The sequence below is a fragment of the Oryzias melastigma genome, linkage group LG5, assembly GCF_002922805.2.
Source record: "Oryzias melastigma strain HK-1 linkage group LG5, ASM292280v2, whole genome shotgun sequence".
Classification (NCBI taxonomy): domain Eukaryota; kingdom Metazoa; phylum Chordata; class Actinopteri; order Beloniformes; family Adrianichthyidae; genus Oryzias; species Oryzias melastigma.
The window spans coordinates 36,334,067-36,351,498 of NC_050516.1; the positions used below are offsets into that span (position 1 = coordinate 36,334,067).

The 17,432-nt window shown below is 40.4% G+C and overlaps 1 protein-coding gene and 1 long non-coding RNA gene across 3 annotated transcripts in view; one reads left to right on the top strand and one right to left on the bottom strand.

Moving 5' to 3' along the window:
• The window catches only part of LOC112145680 (plasma membrane calcium-transporting ATPase 2), a gene marked incomplete in the record, with an annotated part of 77,027 nt that overhangs the window by 13,384 nt on the left and 46,211 nt on the right, over positions 1 to 17,432 (top strand).
• On the bottom strand, positions 6,861 to 16,111 carry LOC112145681. 2 transcript variants are annotated; one of them, XR_002919115.2, is made up of 3 exons: positions 15,853 to 16,111; positions 14,495 to 14,614; positions 6,861 to 7,317 (listed from the first exon to the last, which is right to left on the bottom strand). It is a non-coding gene; the product is annotated as an uncharacterized LOC112145681 (long non-coding RNA). The 2 variants fall into 2 exon arrangements; XR_002919116.2 differs by lacking the exon at positions 6,861 to 7,317 and adding an exon at positions 12,275 to 12,427.

Sequence of the window (17,432 nt, forward strand, 5' to 3'; positions counted from 1 at the left end):
AGCAAACGAGTAATCAATTCTGGAAACGACTAGACTTCTGTTTAAAAGAATCTTAAAAATAAAAAACACAATGGATGCCAGATTAACTGCATCAAATCTTCTACCTGAGATTGTTTAATTCCAGTAAATGAATAACAAACTTGAGTGTTTTACAGTGTTATAGCTATATATTATGTTACTCTGTATTATTCATGGTAATGTTCTCCAAGTTTCTTCATTGAATTTTGATGGAGCTACTTTTGAAAAAATCTTTTAAATTGAAAGGCTCAACCTGCTTTTCTCCATCCCCATTAAGTCTTGCTCTCTACGCTGGTGTTAGAGCAGTAAAAAGATGCTGAGGTTGGAACAGAGCGAGAAGGAGACCAAAGAGGAGGCTCGTAGATGGAGGACATGAGGGTGGTTGGTGTGAGGATGGAGGGGAGAGGGTTAGATGGAGATGGAGGATTTGTGACGACAAGAAGACAGAAAACTAGAAAAACTGCATTATCTGGGATAATGCTAGTGGTAATTTTTGCTGAAGATGCTAAAGTTTTTTGTAAAAAATTGCAACACAATTTACTGTAACTGCTGTAGGAATTTACTGAAAATGAAAAAATGTTTGCAAAATGTTAAATTTGCTAAAAGACTGGGAATGTCATTAAAGAACTATAAAAGAGTGCTGAAGTTGATGGAAATTTCTGAAAATTGTGTAGTAAATTTGCTTAAAAATTTAATACATGTCAGTTTTGCAAAAATATTGAGTGTGTTGCTTAAATATGAGCTACACTCCAAATTAGCCAAAAAAAAGCTCCAGACTCTGAACTGCAGACCTGCATTTGTTGCTTTGTTGCCAAATCAGTCTCCAGGGTTGCATAATGTTGTGTTGGTGAGTGTTTCATCAGGGGGATCTCAACAACCTTTAAGACACGGAGGTCAGCTGAGATTTCATTTGTTTGAGTCACTGCAGGTGGAGAGCAGGAGGAAGTTGCAGCTTTACTTTACTACAGGCCAGTTCTAGCAGGACTAGCCTAGCGTAGCCTCCTAGCACTGGAGTCTCCGTATCCTGGATACGGGGGCTTATTTGAAGGTTTTTGATGCAGGACTCTTTCACTTCCTCGTCTGACATTCGTCCAGCGGTCGGCCGGTCGGTCGGTCTCCCGCCACACCCAGCTGCTCCTGCGTCACACCGACTCCTCTGTCTAATTCACAGGCAGCTTGCTATCTGCATTCACGTGCTTGCTGACAACAAACCCTCCTTAGTTTTATGGAAAATAACTATCTAAGCGACACATTGTCCTAACGGTCCTCCAGCCTGCGAGGGCTCTTTTCCCCATCAGTCACAAGATGCTCCTCCAACAAACATCTGAGGCTGAGTAATCCTGCTGATGACCGCAGGAGTGGTTGGGCTGAGGATCGTTGTGATCCACGCTGGAGCAGCAGAGAATGAGAACCGAAGAGATTGTGAAATATTACACTTTTAAGGGCTTTTCTGTGTTGTGTAGGAACTGGAGAAATATGACAGATTGGATCTACTTTTCTAAGAATATGTTCTGTCTTTGGGGCTGTAACTCTTCTGAACTGAATGGCAGCACTTTGACAGATAATGAATATTACAGTCAGCTTTAAAGCATTGATAAAGTTTGACTCTCACATCTTTTTGCTTTCCTCTCATTTATTTATTTAGCCTAATTTACTTCCCATCAGATACTGACTGGTTTTCAGACCCCTAATGAAACTAAACACTATGTTTCAGAGTGACCTTTTGGTCAGGTCAGTTTAAGGCAGACCTGTGCAATAATCAGCATCTTGATAAGGCACACCTGTGAGGTGGGATGGATGATCTCAGCAGAGAAGTGGTCATTATCACAGATTTATGAACATTCATTGATAGAAATGGTTATTCAGTGTTTGTTGAAAATGTTTCAGATCTTTGAGTTCATCTCATGACAAATGGGAGCAAAACCTAAAGTGTTGAGTTTATATGGTGTATTTTTAGCACCTGGATTCCAACAACAAACTACAACCATTTGGTATTTGTATTAATGGCGGCATTGATGGGTTTTCACGGAAAATCATCTGCATGAATGCATTTACAACAAGCAGTGACCCGAAAACTCGGCGAGGTTATTACACAGATGCACTTGAGAGATTATGTGAGGATTGTCAGAGGTGTCTGGGCCATAGAGTGTCAGGGATAGAGCCTTCATACATCAGAGTATTTACCGTGGCTCTGCCTTTGACAGCTCTATAGGGAGTGGGGAGTTGGACATTCAATTAAAGAATCAACGTAGTGCTACTCTACGTCTATTGCTTTCAACATACATGTGTTGATTGATAAGATCACTGGTTGGTGCACATTTGGACTGAAATGGTTCAGATTTGCTTGGTGTGTTCCCGGTAAACGTACGTTTTGCATGCGTTTGTGTTTCCTAGAAACTTTCACCTTTCACTTGAACAGCACTAACGGGCTTCCTGGACAGCTCACAATGTTTTAGGGTTCGAAAAGACACGCATGCGTCCTACCTGCTTACTTACCGTTATATGTTGCTAAAGTTTTTTCTATGGGTGTGCTGCGGGTGTCAGCTTACTGTTTTAGTTCCTGTGGTGCATCTGAAATTTTTAACTTGGTGTCAAATGTATGTAATAGTAGTTCAAATACGAATCACTAAAGTAATATAGTCTATTTTCATTTAAAAGGATCTCAACATTACGATTTAGGAGTGACTTTTATTAAAGATAAGTTAGTATTAAGCGATATAATAAATTACTTAATAATATAGTGTTATATAAAGTAATATAAAGATTTTTCACTTTTTGTAAAATACCTTTCAACAAAAAAATGAGGTTTGGAAGAGAATAAAAGAGAAAAAAATTGAGGACAAAAAATAAAAATAATTCAAGTAATTCTCTTGAAACAGCGAAATGAAGCCATTTGAAAATGTGTTTGTGTTCACCGGTGTATTCTTTTGTTATTGAGGTCCGAGACCTTAGCCTGTGTGTTGACTCATGACTTCCATGCTGACTGTGAGCTGTCCTTGATTGGGATGTTGTCTGGAATGCTAATGTGCTAACATTCCCCGTAGATTAGGAGCAGAAACAGCCATTGTTACTGTCTGAAAATGAAGCTGAAAAATGTGGAGTGCTTTTGAATTAAAATGCAGTTGTTTATATAAGAGTTTAAAATGAACACTAATGTTTTCTACTGTAATATAGTTAAAGGAAGCTTCTTTGTTACAGCTAAAATGCTGTGAAGACCATTTGTGATCCAAATAGACCAGAACCGCTAGCTAATTAAACTGCAGACAGGAGTCTTCGCTTTCTCACCTGAACCCATTTCTGTTTTTGCAAATAACAAAGAAAACTAATTTTTGGGAGGAGAAATTGCCTTTTTCTGGAGCTATTTGAATCCACGGACTCTAAAAGAAGTTAAGCTGACTTTTCAAATTTTTTAATCAGAAATTTAAAAGCAGCAATTCAACACAAACATGCAAAAAATCCGATTCTAAAAAGAACAGGTTCATCCAGAATGTAGAGACACTTGAACAGGAACATCCAGACTGAAGGGGCAGAGCTGAGTGGATCTGGAGAGGGAGAGGAGTGTTAGCAAGAGCAACAAAGTGATGAGATCCTCAGATACTCTCTTCAGCTGGGAAACAGGAGGATGGAAGTCTTTGAGAGGGAAAGAGTCCGGTTAACAGAGTTCAAGATCAGGAAGAGGATTTCTGGATTCCTCCAGAGTCCAGAGGGAGTCAGCACTCCTCTAAGAGGATCTTCTGACTCTGTTCCTTCTCTCGAGTGAAGAGAACATAAAAGATTCAATCTATCACATCAGAAAGAGGGCAGGGCAGATCCAGGGTCAGAGTTCGGGTCAGACAGTATCAGGCAGAAGGGAGAGACAAAAGGGCTTGAAGAGCTGACAAAAGGCTGGTTATTTTCAGGCAGAGAGGTGGAAGTGAGTAAGGCTGAACAGGTGTTACTGATAATGTTGGTTATAGTGGAGGCAGGGGCAGTTAAGGGGAGGGACTGAACACTGACAGTTTTGTGTGAAATAAACAGTTCCTCTGTTTTATTTATCCTCAAAAAAAGCAAAAAACCAGAAAGTTTCGTATTCTGCTGATATTTACTGAAACAAACCACTGTCTCAGCTCGTTAAGCTGCATGTGGTGTGTGGAGTACCACTCCCAGCCTTATTGGGTCAGTTTTACTGTTTTACCTACATTTGGGATCTTGCAATAACCACAGTCTTTGTGGGACAACTTGCATCTTGCTGTAATTAGCATACCCACACAAAAACATGCAAATATGGTGAACCATGGCAAATTTTTTGGTACAGCTTGCTGCCTTTGGCCCATCCCTGAACTATCTGTGACCCATTCCTCAACCGTCGCTGAACTGTCCCTGGACTATCCCTTAACTATCTCTAGACTATCCCTGGACTGCATCTGAACCATCCATGGACTGTCTCTTAACCTTCCCTGGACTGTTCCTTCACCATCTGTGGCCAATCCCCAGACTATCCCTGAACGGTCCCTGGATGATTCCTGAACTATCCCTGGACCGTCACTGAACTATCCCTGGACCATCTCTGAACCGTCCCTGGACTGTTTCTTCACCGTCTATGGCCAATCCCTGGACTATCCCTGAACTGTCCCTAGACTATCCCTGGACCGTCACTGGTCCATGCTACAGGGCTTTTGCGACCTGCTCTGACTGATTGGAATGGTTTCTAATCAAAGCATCACAACTATGAGTCAACACTGCTGTGCAACTGGCGTAAAAAAAACATGTTCAGCGAGACTGTATTTGTCATACAGATCAAGCCTGATTATTCTTAACAAAAAGTCAATCTATCTTTCAATCTGCTCTCGTCTTCTGAGAATACATCCATTCTGTTTATCGGGCATATTGACCTTCTCGCCTCCCTCTTACTGCTGTATGGAGGTGTACGCATACAAGAATCCTGGTCAATCAGAGGTGGGCTCGTCCCTCTCATTCTCTCTGATTGGATTAGACCAGTCATGGGCTAATATGTCTGTTGTTGAACCCATGGATACTTTCAGAGTCACTGAGAAGGTTTTTTTTTACACTCCAGACAGCTGGGCGCACTGGTTCGATCTGTTTTGGCTGCACCTTTGTCAAGGTTCAATTGTATGTGTGACCAAATTGGTCCCAGGTGCTCAAACCGGATTTGGTTGTTTAACGTCTTGTTAGGCTTGCTTATCACCAAAGGTGCCTAGAAAAAGTAGACAAAGAACTTAACAGCAGTGTGTCTGACAGCAGGCTCAGAGCCTAAAGGCAACATTTCCAGAGATGTGCTGTTCCAACCAAAGTAGCAGCTCCTGTGATCTGATCCAGGTTAGTCCTGCCCCACAGTCCTTTTACTTAGTTAGCAATCTCTGCTAACTTTAATGGCCTCCTCTCTGCACAGATGCAGACACACTTCAAAGGACCATCTTCAAAGTCTTGCAGAACAGAAGGAAAGGAGGAGAGGGATGGATGAATGCATCCCGGCATTCATCTGTCACCATCTGAAACCTTTTCACCCAGAGTTTACGTAACGCAAATGTTTCCTGTGTACATTTTGTAGAGTTTTTCCTTTAACCTACATCATGTACAACAAACTGAAAGTATTACAAATTTTGTTTTAAGTCATTGCACAAACCATGTAACAGTGTTTAACGACATTTACCAGGTTTTCTCTCACTCCTTGTTACTGCATTTAGACCACATCAGAAATGCTTCCGATGTTCTTTCCAAATGCAAACAGTGGAGAAGAATTTTGCCATAGAATCTTTTGCCTGTCAGCCTGGAGGGAAAAACCGTTCCAAGATGGAGGATCACATTAGACTTGTTTTACACAGACAAAAACCAGTCAGTTCTCTGGTATTTTCATTTAACAAGTACATTTTCACTTTCTAAAAATATTAAAGGAGATAAAGAGAAACTTTAAGTTTAGACTCTGATATACATTTTAACCCCTGTAGAACTAGCTGGACTTCTGGAATCTTCTACATTTACAGATCCCCTTACCTTACACCATCCATTAGTTGAGGGTACTAAAGCACAGACCGTTTTTTTAATTTTTAATTACAATGCTGTAATCTGGGATGTAAAAAGACATTTTCTTTGTTTAACCAAGACAGATTTAGCTTACATAAACTTGCACGTATGAGACAACTGTAGTTTTCTGCCTATCAGGAGGCGTTTCATTTGGTCTCAGACGTCATTAATACTGTCAATGAATTCATATTAAACCAAACACGGAAAATAATTCAAAGAATAGATGTTTAAGGGTGTCTTCAGACTGGACAAATTTGGTCCACATATCCCTCCAGCTATCCTAGGCACATTGACGTTGGGAGTGGAGACTTCTGGACCCCACAAGATAGTGTGTTGAACTTTTTTTTCCAATGATTTTCGATCTTCACTGGTGTCCAATGAAAGACATGAAGTCCTGTCCACCTTTGTCATGGGAGGGATAACACGTCAAGTCAAAGGTTGGGTCATCTGGACCCCAAAGATAGCACAAGGGGACCCCTATCCAGGACCATCCTTTTAGGTGGTCTTGGTTCCAGTCGGTCTGAGCTTCGGTTCCCTCTGAGTTTCCTCAGTCTGAATACGTTCCATGCTCAGAGTGGAACAATTGGACCAAAACGACCACCATAGCCGCCGGTCATGTGATCTCAACAGATGAGGAATGACGCGGCTGATGAGCCGCGGACAAATGCAAAGTAGCGATTGTCGTTTTATCAGGCAGAAAAATGGTCCAACTGCTTACTTGTTAGAACGTTTATTTTAACACATCTGAAAAGGCTTCTTCCATGCTTTTCTGTGTCTTGTTACGCAGCACGCGTCCGGCGCTGTTGTGACGTCTTTCTGAAAGCTACCTTGTAGAATTCTGTTTTCCCAACAATCTATTTGTCGCATATCTTCTTAGTCTTCATCTCCTCAGTAACCGCCTTGCAGCATGCAAGTACATGTTACACCTGATATTGATACAGGTGTTTCAAAAATAAAGTTTGAATAAGTGAACACAGTGCAGGACTTGCCCTTGTCCTGGTAACGGGGTGAGGCGTAGCAGACCCAGAAGCTGTAACCTGGAAGGATCATGGAATGCAGAATAAGGGCTGAATAACTGTTTATTGTCCAGTGAATGTCTGGTGACTCGAAGAGGGGGCGGAGTTTCTGTGGCAGCTGGATGTGCAGGAAGGAGAATCAAGGAGTGAGTGGCGTAGGAATGTGGTGGGCTGGATGCAGGGCTCCTGTGTTATCCGGACTGGAGTGGTGGAGAGTTGTACCCAGTTCGGGTCGTATGATGATGGTGGTACTGATGACATCCTGGAAACAGGAGGGCAGACAAGAGACCTGAACTACTTGAACTAGAAAACAACAGGGTGAGAGGCCAAAGTACTGCACCGGAGAAGGTAAAGAACTCGCGGTTTCACATCCAAAATAGTGGTCCAAAGTGATAGGATGATTGCAGTCAGCTGGGTCCAATCAGGATGGAACCACAGGACCCCGGGAGAACCATGACAGTCCTAGTGTCCTTTTTTCTGAAAAATTGTCAGTGCGCCTTGTGTATTAATTGCGTAATGAACTGAAAAAGTGGGAGTGTTCGTTTCGTATTTTAGGTTACATCTGAAGAATGCTGAGAGTTATTCTCAATAAAGTTTCTGCAGAGGCTGATTATTGCAGAAAAATAGGCAAACATGGGCCATGTCCAAAGTCCTTCCCTATTCACTTCATAGTGCAATATTTAGTGTGTTCACCATTTTCTAGTGCTGTCTCAATCTAATTCCAAAATCAAGTGCAGTAGAGATTTCCCAGAAGTCTTTGCGAAAAACTAGTGTGGATCAATGCTCACTAGATTAGTGAATATAAACTCAAACTCAAACTTTATTTATTTATATAGCATCTTTCATTCGGCCAAAACACAAAGCGCTTGCATTGCGCTCGAACAGTTTTTGCAAAAAAAGTGTTTATATGTAATTTTTTAATAAACCATCCACATTTTAATCATCAGAACACAGTGGAGTCACAAATAGATGTTGTGAAATGTTTGTATTGATTTATCACACCATGTCTAGCATTTAGAAAAACAAAAGAAAAGTATGGTATGTGAATCGCTTTTAAAATCTATGGCACTATATAGTCTTTTTAGTAATTAGGGGTTAGAGTGGGAGTTCGGACATAGCCATGAATATATTCACAGTTCACCAGAAAAACTTCCCATCATCCCTATGACTATTTGCCTGTTGATTCTTGGCCCCTCCAGGCATTCTGGGTAGTGTAGTCATGCCAGTTTAGGACTGTTTTGTTTTGCTGAGGGTTCTCTACATTCCAGTGCGTCTCGTTTATAGACTGTGAATTCCTGCTTCAGTGAGATGATGCCATGTGCGCCTCACGGTCTTAAAATGCTGTCGTCTGCAGAGGGGACTGTTTCAGGTGAATGTGTTCAGTGTGTCTTCCTTGTTGCTGTTTCTTGTCACCTGAAGTCTCACTATCATTTAGAATGGAGCGATGTCTTTTGGGCTGAAGGTGTTGCACTCATTTTAGATTGAAAGATGTTAGTTTAAAATATCTTAAGCTCCAAAGAATCCTAACTGTATCTTAAATAGATGAACTGGGATGATTAATTCTGATAATGATCCTCCGAGTCAAAGGTTAGAATGTCTTCCCTCTGAGTGTAAAAGAACGACCCTATTCAAATGTAAAAGGAAACGACTGGATATTTATGTTTTCAAGGTTTCATGTGGGGCAGAGTTTGCATTTTTAAAGGTTAGAACACAGTCATGCTCAGAACTGGGGAGGAAACCTTAAATATTGCCATGGAAACAGACAGATTTAAGGTTCTGACATGAGTTATGATTTAAACTGAAATGGATTTTCAATTGCTGAGCATCCCAGAAAGAAGTTTAGCTTCTATCAACATCCTGTAGAGAAAAAATGAGAACTATCTTTTGTTGGACTAAATCATTGCTCTGCAACCTTCAACAGCTGAAGAGCCATTCTGGAGGATTTCTTACTCTCAACATCTCAGGTGGAGACACAGATCCTCATTTCACTCTTTAGAAAAACAAGAAATGGATTTGTTTTTATGGTATTGTTACTATCATGATAAATACAAATACATTTATTTTTTTCAAGCTTAAATAAAACAGGAATATAGAGAGAAAATAGTATTATTTCTAAATATGAAATAGTCTCCTATTGTTTAGAGATCTACATGATTGTTTTTCAAAATAAGAGACATCCTGTACTGCATAAAATCATCTCAATGCAGGGAATGTATAGAAGTGATGAAAAACATGCAAAACCACCATTTGTGGGGCATCTAAACCAAAAATTCATAAATCTAAATAAAAAAATCAGAGCTGATGAAATGACCCTCGTCATGTTTTTCAAAGTTAATATCCTTGTTTTTTTTATTTAACAAATAGAAAGTTCACCTTAAATTCTGGTCCATGAATCCTGCTTGTGTGTACTGACTTCAGATTCATTTTCTGTGGTAAACTGCACTCAAACATCCGTCAAAATGGTTCAATTTTGGTAAACTATGAAGCCAAATTGCTGGATGGATTGTTGGAGAATTATGGGTAATGTAGTCAATATCCTGGTGGAGTTATACTGCCTTCAACTGTTTGTGAAGAAGTTGAAAAACATTTGACTTTTATGACTTTTTTTTGCTTAATAAACCTATAAGATAACCTAAAATATGTTACTTTTTCTAATTAGAAATATTGTATTTTTCTTTAACCCGAGAGCCTCAATGGAGGGTCAAAGGCGTCTCCGGAGCCGCAGGTCACAGACCGCTGGACTAAAGGACTTCAGATGAAATGAAGGATTAATTTTTGAGAGAAGAAAATATTTGAAAGTTTAATCTTTCTCTGGCAGTCTCAATGTTGGTCGTATTTCAGCTGCTCACCACATTTAAACTAAACTTCAGGATTATTTGACCTTTGTTTGAATCCTGGACGATTTTCCTAATGTGAGTACCTGACATTAACCATGTGACTCACAGGTTTGAACTCAGTGTGCTGAACACTAATCCACAGCCCAGAGCCTAAAACAGCTTTTATTTTTCATTCTGAGATTTATAAAATCTTAGATCATCAGTTTAAGTCAAACTGTAGGAAAATTCAGTTAGAAATACTTGTTGCACTTTTCTCAATCCGAGCATTTGAACGGAGGTCTTCTTTATTCTCTTCTTCTTTATTAGCATTTTCTACTTTATTGTCTAGAAACCACAGAGCAGAGCTGAGCATGAGGACCTCCAGAAGTGTTTGTGGACTAGAAGCAGCACGCCTGTGTCTGCGCTCTGACTCCACCGCTGGAGAGGCCAGATGAAGGAGCGCCGGCTCTGCTCTCCCTGCTAGAACAGTTTTAATCCTCCATTCTGAGTCAGACTTGTGTGAGTCAGGACTGTTGTGTGTCCACGCCTCTGCAGTGTCGGGATTTCCTTTTCCACTGTGGTCACGTGACTGCAGACATGGGTGTGGCGTCCTGCATTCCTGCTGCCCGTATATCTCTTCTCTTGTGTCTTCATCTGTTTGTCATTCGCTGACATTCTTTCTCTCACACCCACACAAACCGGTCACACTCTGTTGTGTCGGCCGGTGTGAGTGTGTTGGTGTGTCGACCTCCTCACCACAAAGCTGGAGGAGTCGACCTCTGATTGGAGGATCCCAGCTTTGGTTCCTGCTCTGCCTGTCCGTGTGTCGGAGGACACACAATCACACAGTAAAGGAAGTGTTGCTGCCATCAGTGTGTGAAACAACTTTAGGCCTTAATGAAAGTAGACAAGCGCTATATAAGATTTACCATTTCACACCCGTGTGTGTTTGTGTGTGTGCTGGTCCGGCTGGTGCAGGCTCTCCTTTAGTATGCAGAGCAGGTGTGTCTGCAGAGGCAGTTTTAGAGGAAGTGCTGAGAGGAGAGCAGGCGGGATTTTCTCTTGGAAGCTTCCAGACCTGCTGCCTGTGTGTCTGTGCTTCCACAAACGGTTAGTTTAACAGTCGACCAATCACAGATTATTTTGTCTGATCAGTTGACTAATCGAGTCATGCGCAAAGTGGATGTAAAGAACACATCTTAACCATCATTAGCTTTAAGCCAACTAAAAATAAAGACGGTAAAGATGATAGTTTATTAAACTTAATGAATCGAGCAGCTTCTGTCCTTCATTAGTTTCTGGGATTAAATCAAGATTAAATCAAAGGAGAGAGAGATCAGGAATATACTTTCCATCAAACTCGTTTTGACAGGTGCCCCGCCCCTCCAGATGACGTAGCAATTTATTATAAATTTTTATATTTCGAGGGTATAAAGCAGGAGTGTCAAACTCAATCACACAGAGGGCAAAAATCCAAACACACCTGAGATCGCGGGCCGAACAGGATACACAATGAACACTCTAAAACTACCAGTTCAGTGGCCTTGTGGTAGAGTGTCCACCCTGTGACTGGATGGTCGTGGGTTCAAATCCCGGCCGGGTCAGACCAAAGACTCTAAAAATGGGACCCAGTGCCTCCTGCTTCACACTCAGCACTAAGGAGTTGGACTGGGGGGTTAAACCATCAAATGGTTCCCGAGCGCGGCTGTGTCTGCAGCTCACCGCTCCCCCAGGGGAGGGGGTCAAATGCGGAGAACAAATTTCACACACTCAGGTGTGTGACAAATACTTGGACGTTAACTTTACATTTTTAAAATGTTTAAACTGTAATTTTTTAACATAATTATGAAGTAAATATGGTGTGAATTCTGTAAGCTGAACTTGGCTGCTGAAAATGCTCAAACTGATAGCTAAAAATGCTGAAGCTCATAGCTGAAAACGATAGCCTGATAGCCCGCTAAAATATTACCAAAGTGTCAAATTAGCCTAAAAAACTGAGAAAACAAAAACTTAAGTTAACCAAAACAGCTAGCATGTAGCTGAAATATTAGCTAAACTTCAAAATAGCCTAAAACATCTAGTCCAAAAAGCTGCAGAATGACAATTTTTTAAACTTTAAAACCATAACTTTTTAACATAACGATGAATAATAAAAATGCAGGAATATTATTCCAGAATAAATCAACTTAAACCTTAAATAACTTTCAATATTTTACTCTGGTGGCAGTCCTACTGTGTAGATGTGAGAAGTTTAGCTTTTTAATCTTTCTAATTCAGGATTAACATTTATACTTGGATTGTGTTCTTTCTGTGTTTGTGGCAGAGAAGCCCCGCCTCTTTACCTTGTCATTGATTGGAAACACCTGGAGAGTTGATAACCGGCTCACCTATTTGCTGAGCAGAATAAAGCAAACGTTGTGATCAATGATTAAAAAAGAAAACATTTAAAGCTGCCCTGCCTTAGTTTGTTCTTTGTGAGGCAGATCGGTAGAATGCTGCATGACTGTTTCATGATGAGCCTGACGGTTCTGTTTGTTGATCTTTTGTTCAGCCGTACTGTAAGAAAGAGTCACATGGTGTCAGGACGTTGTTTTGACCTTTGGGCCGCTCATTAGGTAGGAACAGGTGAAACTCGCTGTGTGTGGAGGTGGAGTCACTCCACTGACTGTATAGGAGACCTGGACTGAGTGACCCTTCACCCCTGGTGTTCCAAATGGGAATAAACTTCTATAGAGAAATAAACAGCTGTTTCTCTGTCATTCTATTGGTCAGAACAACTGTTCTTGCTCTGATACCTTTTTAACATGATAATCCTGTTTTTTCCTTAATAATTTTTCTTGCATTGTAAAATATTCAAAGTTATAAACTGGCCCATCAATAAAACTGTGCGTTCTTACTCTGAACATTTAAAAAAACGGCATTTCTCTATTTCTTTATTCAAATTTTCTTTATTCAAATTGTTGTGAATCAGGAGCAGAAAAATAACGGTTGTTTGGAAAAAGGCGTATCTATGACATATGACAGACGCTACAGCCTCAGGCTCCCCGCTCTGCTCCATTCTGATACATCATCTTCCTAACAAATAGATCCATGAACGTCTTTGTTTTTAAAACTGGATAGCTCTGAAACTGCTCATCATTATTGTTGAACTGCTAAAGTTGGGTAGGGCTTGTGAGGGGCTGTAAGCTAGAGCGTGAGAGGTCAAACAACTGGATGGAAAGAGTTTATTTCAATCAATCATAGCAAGAATTATACTTAAAGTAGATATGGATACATGAAATCGACTAGGGAGTGAGCGGAAACGAACTTGTATAATCCCACTCCTGCTCTGCTTTACTTTACGTTTAATTTCTCCATTTTCTTGACCTAAATTATGATTATCTGGTTCTTAACTTCTGATCAGATGTTTATACTTTACCAACACAGATTTAGGTCATTAAGAATCCTGAAGTATCATCACATGACAAAGACGAAGTACAGAATGATTATGTAACGGATGTAACGGTTAAGCCATTGGATCATTTACAAATCAATTATTTCAAGGATCAATTATAGATTCATGTCATTAGAAAAATCATTAGTATAAATCACATTTTGGGAATCACAGTGGAGCGATTACTTTAGTCACATTCAATAACTGATTTAGTAATCATTTTATTGATTTATTTTTAAATAATATTCAGTCGATGGTCGTTCTCCTGCTTTCTGATTGACAGCTGTCCTTCTGGTTTTAACAGGTTCATAAGTTCTCTCTGCTCTAACGTCTGCAGTCGTATTTCTTTAGCGAGCTCTTAGAGCCGTGTCATTTCAGCTTTGAGATCTTCGAGCGCTCTCTGATGTCTTCACTGTCGCTTGGTTTTTCTTCATGGTCAGGTCTGTTCGTTTGAGCAGGATTACTTCTTTTTAGCTGTTATTTATTCAGTCTAAGTCACTACGACCGTGCACGTCTTCAGAGCTGCTGACACGCGTTGTTGAACCGGGATGATGGGAAATGAGGGAAGGGTTACTCAGCACCACAACTCAGAGGGGAATTTCTGATGAACTCCTGCTGCACTGCAGGAACTAAGTCTTAGAAAACGAGACATATGTCTTGATTTTGACTATAAAAACAGCATAATCATAAGTAAGAAACCACTGGGAAAACTTAAAAAATCAATCAAAAGGTGATCGGAGAGGGATTTTAACGATTTCATTGTGCATGTTTTCATCATGCATGTTTTCATTGTGCATGTTCTCATTGTACATGTTTTCATTGTACATGTTCTCATTGTACATGTTTTCATTGTACATGTTTTCATTGTGCATGTTTTCATCGTGCATGTTTTCATTGTGCATGTTTTCATCGTGCATGTTTTCATCGTGCATGTTTTCATCGTGCATGTTTTCATTGTGCATGTTCTCATTGTGCATGTTTTCATCGTGCATGTTTTCATCGTGCATGTTTTCATCGTGCATGTTTTCATCGTGCATGTTTTCATCGTGCATGTTTTCATTGTACATGTTTTCATCGTGCATGTTTTCATCGTGCATGTTTTCATCGTGTATCTTAAAGTTTGTCATTTGAAAAGAATCACCGCGTGAATGTGTGCACTGAAGAGCATGTCAGTGAGATCTGCTGCTTACCTTTGGACTGGGGGGTGTGGTCATGCTCTGTGTGAAGTGACGGCCCCGCCCAGAATCTGTCCGCTCTTGAGTGCATTCATTTTCCTTTTTCCTGCTCAGGCAACAGTTATGTAATCAGTCCTGGTGAAGAACATGATTGAAACTCTGATTCTGTGTGTTGATGATGATTGCAAAGATGAAACAGTTTAGTTTGTTCTCAAACATCCATGTTTTAATGAGCTATTCTGGACACGATGTAACTCATGAGATTGCATGTAAAGTCGGTGACTGGAAATGTCAATATTTGGCTCATGTTATTTTTTAAGAACTTCTAGCCCAGAAGAAGAAGAAAATTCAGGAAAAAATAACAAAACAAACATGTTTGTCAAAGACAGTATTACTGATTTCAGCAACGTTGTACTAAAGTGTCCATTATTTGTTGAACAAAATAAGACACAAGTTGTTTATTAAGATTGTGTTCAAGCTAAAAAATAACGGGGATATAATTTCCCCAAAAAATATGTTCTTCTATACCAGGAATGTCAAACTCAATCACACAGGGGGTCAAAATCCAAAACACACCTTGTGTAGCAGGCAGAACAGGATAAACATTTACTGAACACTCTAAACTACATTTTTAAAACTTTAAAACCGTCATTTTTTAACATAATTATGAACTAGATATATAGCATTACCTGTGATAATGCTAGTGTGAATGCTGGAAGCTGAATGTGGACAATGAAGATGCTAGTGCTGATAGATGAAAAAGTTGAAGCTGATAGCCAAAACAGCTATAATGTAGCTGAAATAATAACTAAGACCTGAAGCTGAAAAATAAGTTTAGCTCCAAAACAGCCTAAAAAAACTTAGGTCAGCCAAAACAGCTAGCATGTAGCTGAAATATTAGCTAAACTCCAAAATAGCCTAAAAAAATCTTAGTAAATGCTAAAATAGTCCAAAAAGCTGCAGAATGCTATTTTTTAAACTTTAAAACTTTAACTTTTTAACATAATTATGAATAATAAAAAGGCAGGAATATTATTCCAGAATAAATCAACTTAAACCTTAAATAACTTTCAACATTTTACTCTCCATAAAAATATATTTTGTCAAAATGATACAAGTTAGAAATGAGGACAAGATAACATCGGGTCATTAATAACAATCAAATGATCTGGAGGGCCGGATCCGGCCCCCGGGCCTTGACTTTGACACATGTGGTCTATATATTGTGAGTCATTACAGATGATTTTTATCAATTATCGCAGTATCGCGATATCATGGATACCGTGAGCCATGTATGGCGGATCCTACCGTGAGGTACCGAGTGGTTCCCGTCCCTAACGTAAAGCATTGTTACATCCCGTCAACAAACGTACCTGTTTTCTTCAGGTAACTGGAGCACATTCTCCTAATGAACGCTGGACATCCACTGGAAGCCATCCTTGTTGCCGTTTGTTCTCTCCGTTCAGAGCTCCGCCCTCCACTCTGCAGGTCAACTGGTCTCCCAACAGTCATGCTGGAGTTACTGGTTCAGTCAAGGATAAAACCTTTTCAGACACTTAGCTACTGAATCCAGACTCGACCGTGAAGTCACGTCGATGTTTATGTAACACGCATTCCAGAACCGAGTCTGGCTCCAGGCTACGTTTTATTCTCTCTGCCACATGACTGAAACTTGAAACCAAAAGCTGAAGCTGAAGCTAAAACCAAACGATTTTGTTCTTCTCTGTATTCAAAGGTCATCTAGTATTTTTCCCAATATTTTCCCAAAGACTGCTTTGATCCATGTGTAATAACACATCTGTAGTTTTCTGTGTTCTCCTTCACTCGTTGGGACGTCCTAATATAGGGAATCAAAGATAATTAAAAGCTTCCTGAATGACCCTGCTCTCAGCACCACTTACTCACTGAAGGGTGCGTGGAGATTCTCCTCAGCATTTCTGATGCTTGTAGTTCAGCAGAACAAACTGTCCAGTTGTGTTTCATGGTGCATGTCTGAGTAAATTAGCTGCTTAAGTGTGTATTTATGCGGCGTGTTCTGAGAGTTTTTCTTGCTTGATTAGTTCATCTCATCATCTGTAATGCACCACCTTCATCATAATGCCTCTCCAAACTATTGCTGTGCTGGTGCACAACAAAAGGGCAGTTCATTGAGCAGAAGGCCAGTCATCACTGGAATGCAGCGCAGCCAGCAAATAACTGCTCCTTTCTTCAGCGGCTCCATGGAAACCGTCCAGCGCTGGTATGTGGGTTTCTTTCTGTGTGGGAGACTTGTTTTCCTCTCAGCAGAAATTCAGCTGAATCGGATCAATGTTTTGGATTGTTACCATCCTAACAAACGCATAGAGGATAAAGAGCGGCATGTGATGTGACAGATTCCATCAGAGCACAATGTCAGTAATTCACTACTGTCACCCTGATCCCAGCGCGTTCTCTGACCCTACCGACGGTCTGACTGATGTCGGGCTTTGAGGAACGGTTGCCACGGCGACGCTGCTCCGTTTATGAAGCCGGTTCCAGAATGAATCCCACATGTCGTGTGATCTGCTGCTGGCGAGGGACGAGCATCACTTAGATCTGACACCAGCGATACTTTCTCTGCAGTCGTGTTTTTATCTTATTAATACCTGCAAACAGAACCACTTTTAACCCTTTAATCCTGGGGATGTAACCGTTCAGCCACGACACAATTTGATTCAGTTTTAAAGTCACAATTTCATTTTTTTTATTTTGTTCTTAACACAACACAATGAATTAAAAGTATTTTGAGGTTTTCTTTTTGCCCCTTACATCAAACTGTCTGTTTTCCTACTAACAGAAAATAATCAATCATACATAACACTGAAATGATCACATGTTCATGTTGTGCTCCACGTGTGATGGACCGCTCCGCGCCCGCGCAGTCGTCACCATGACTGTTGTCATGGTAGATTGGTGAAAGTTGTGATGAAAAAGT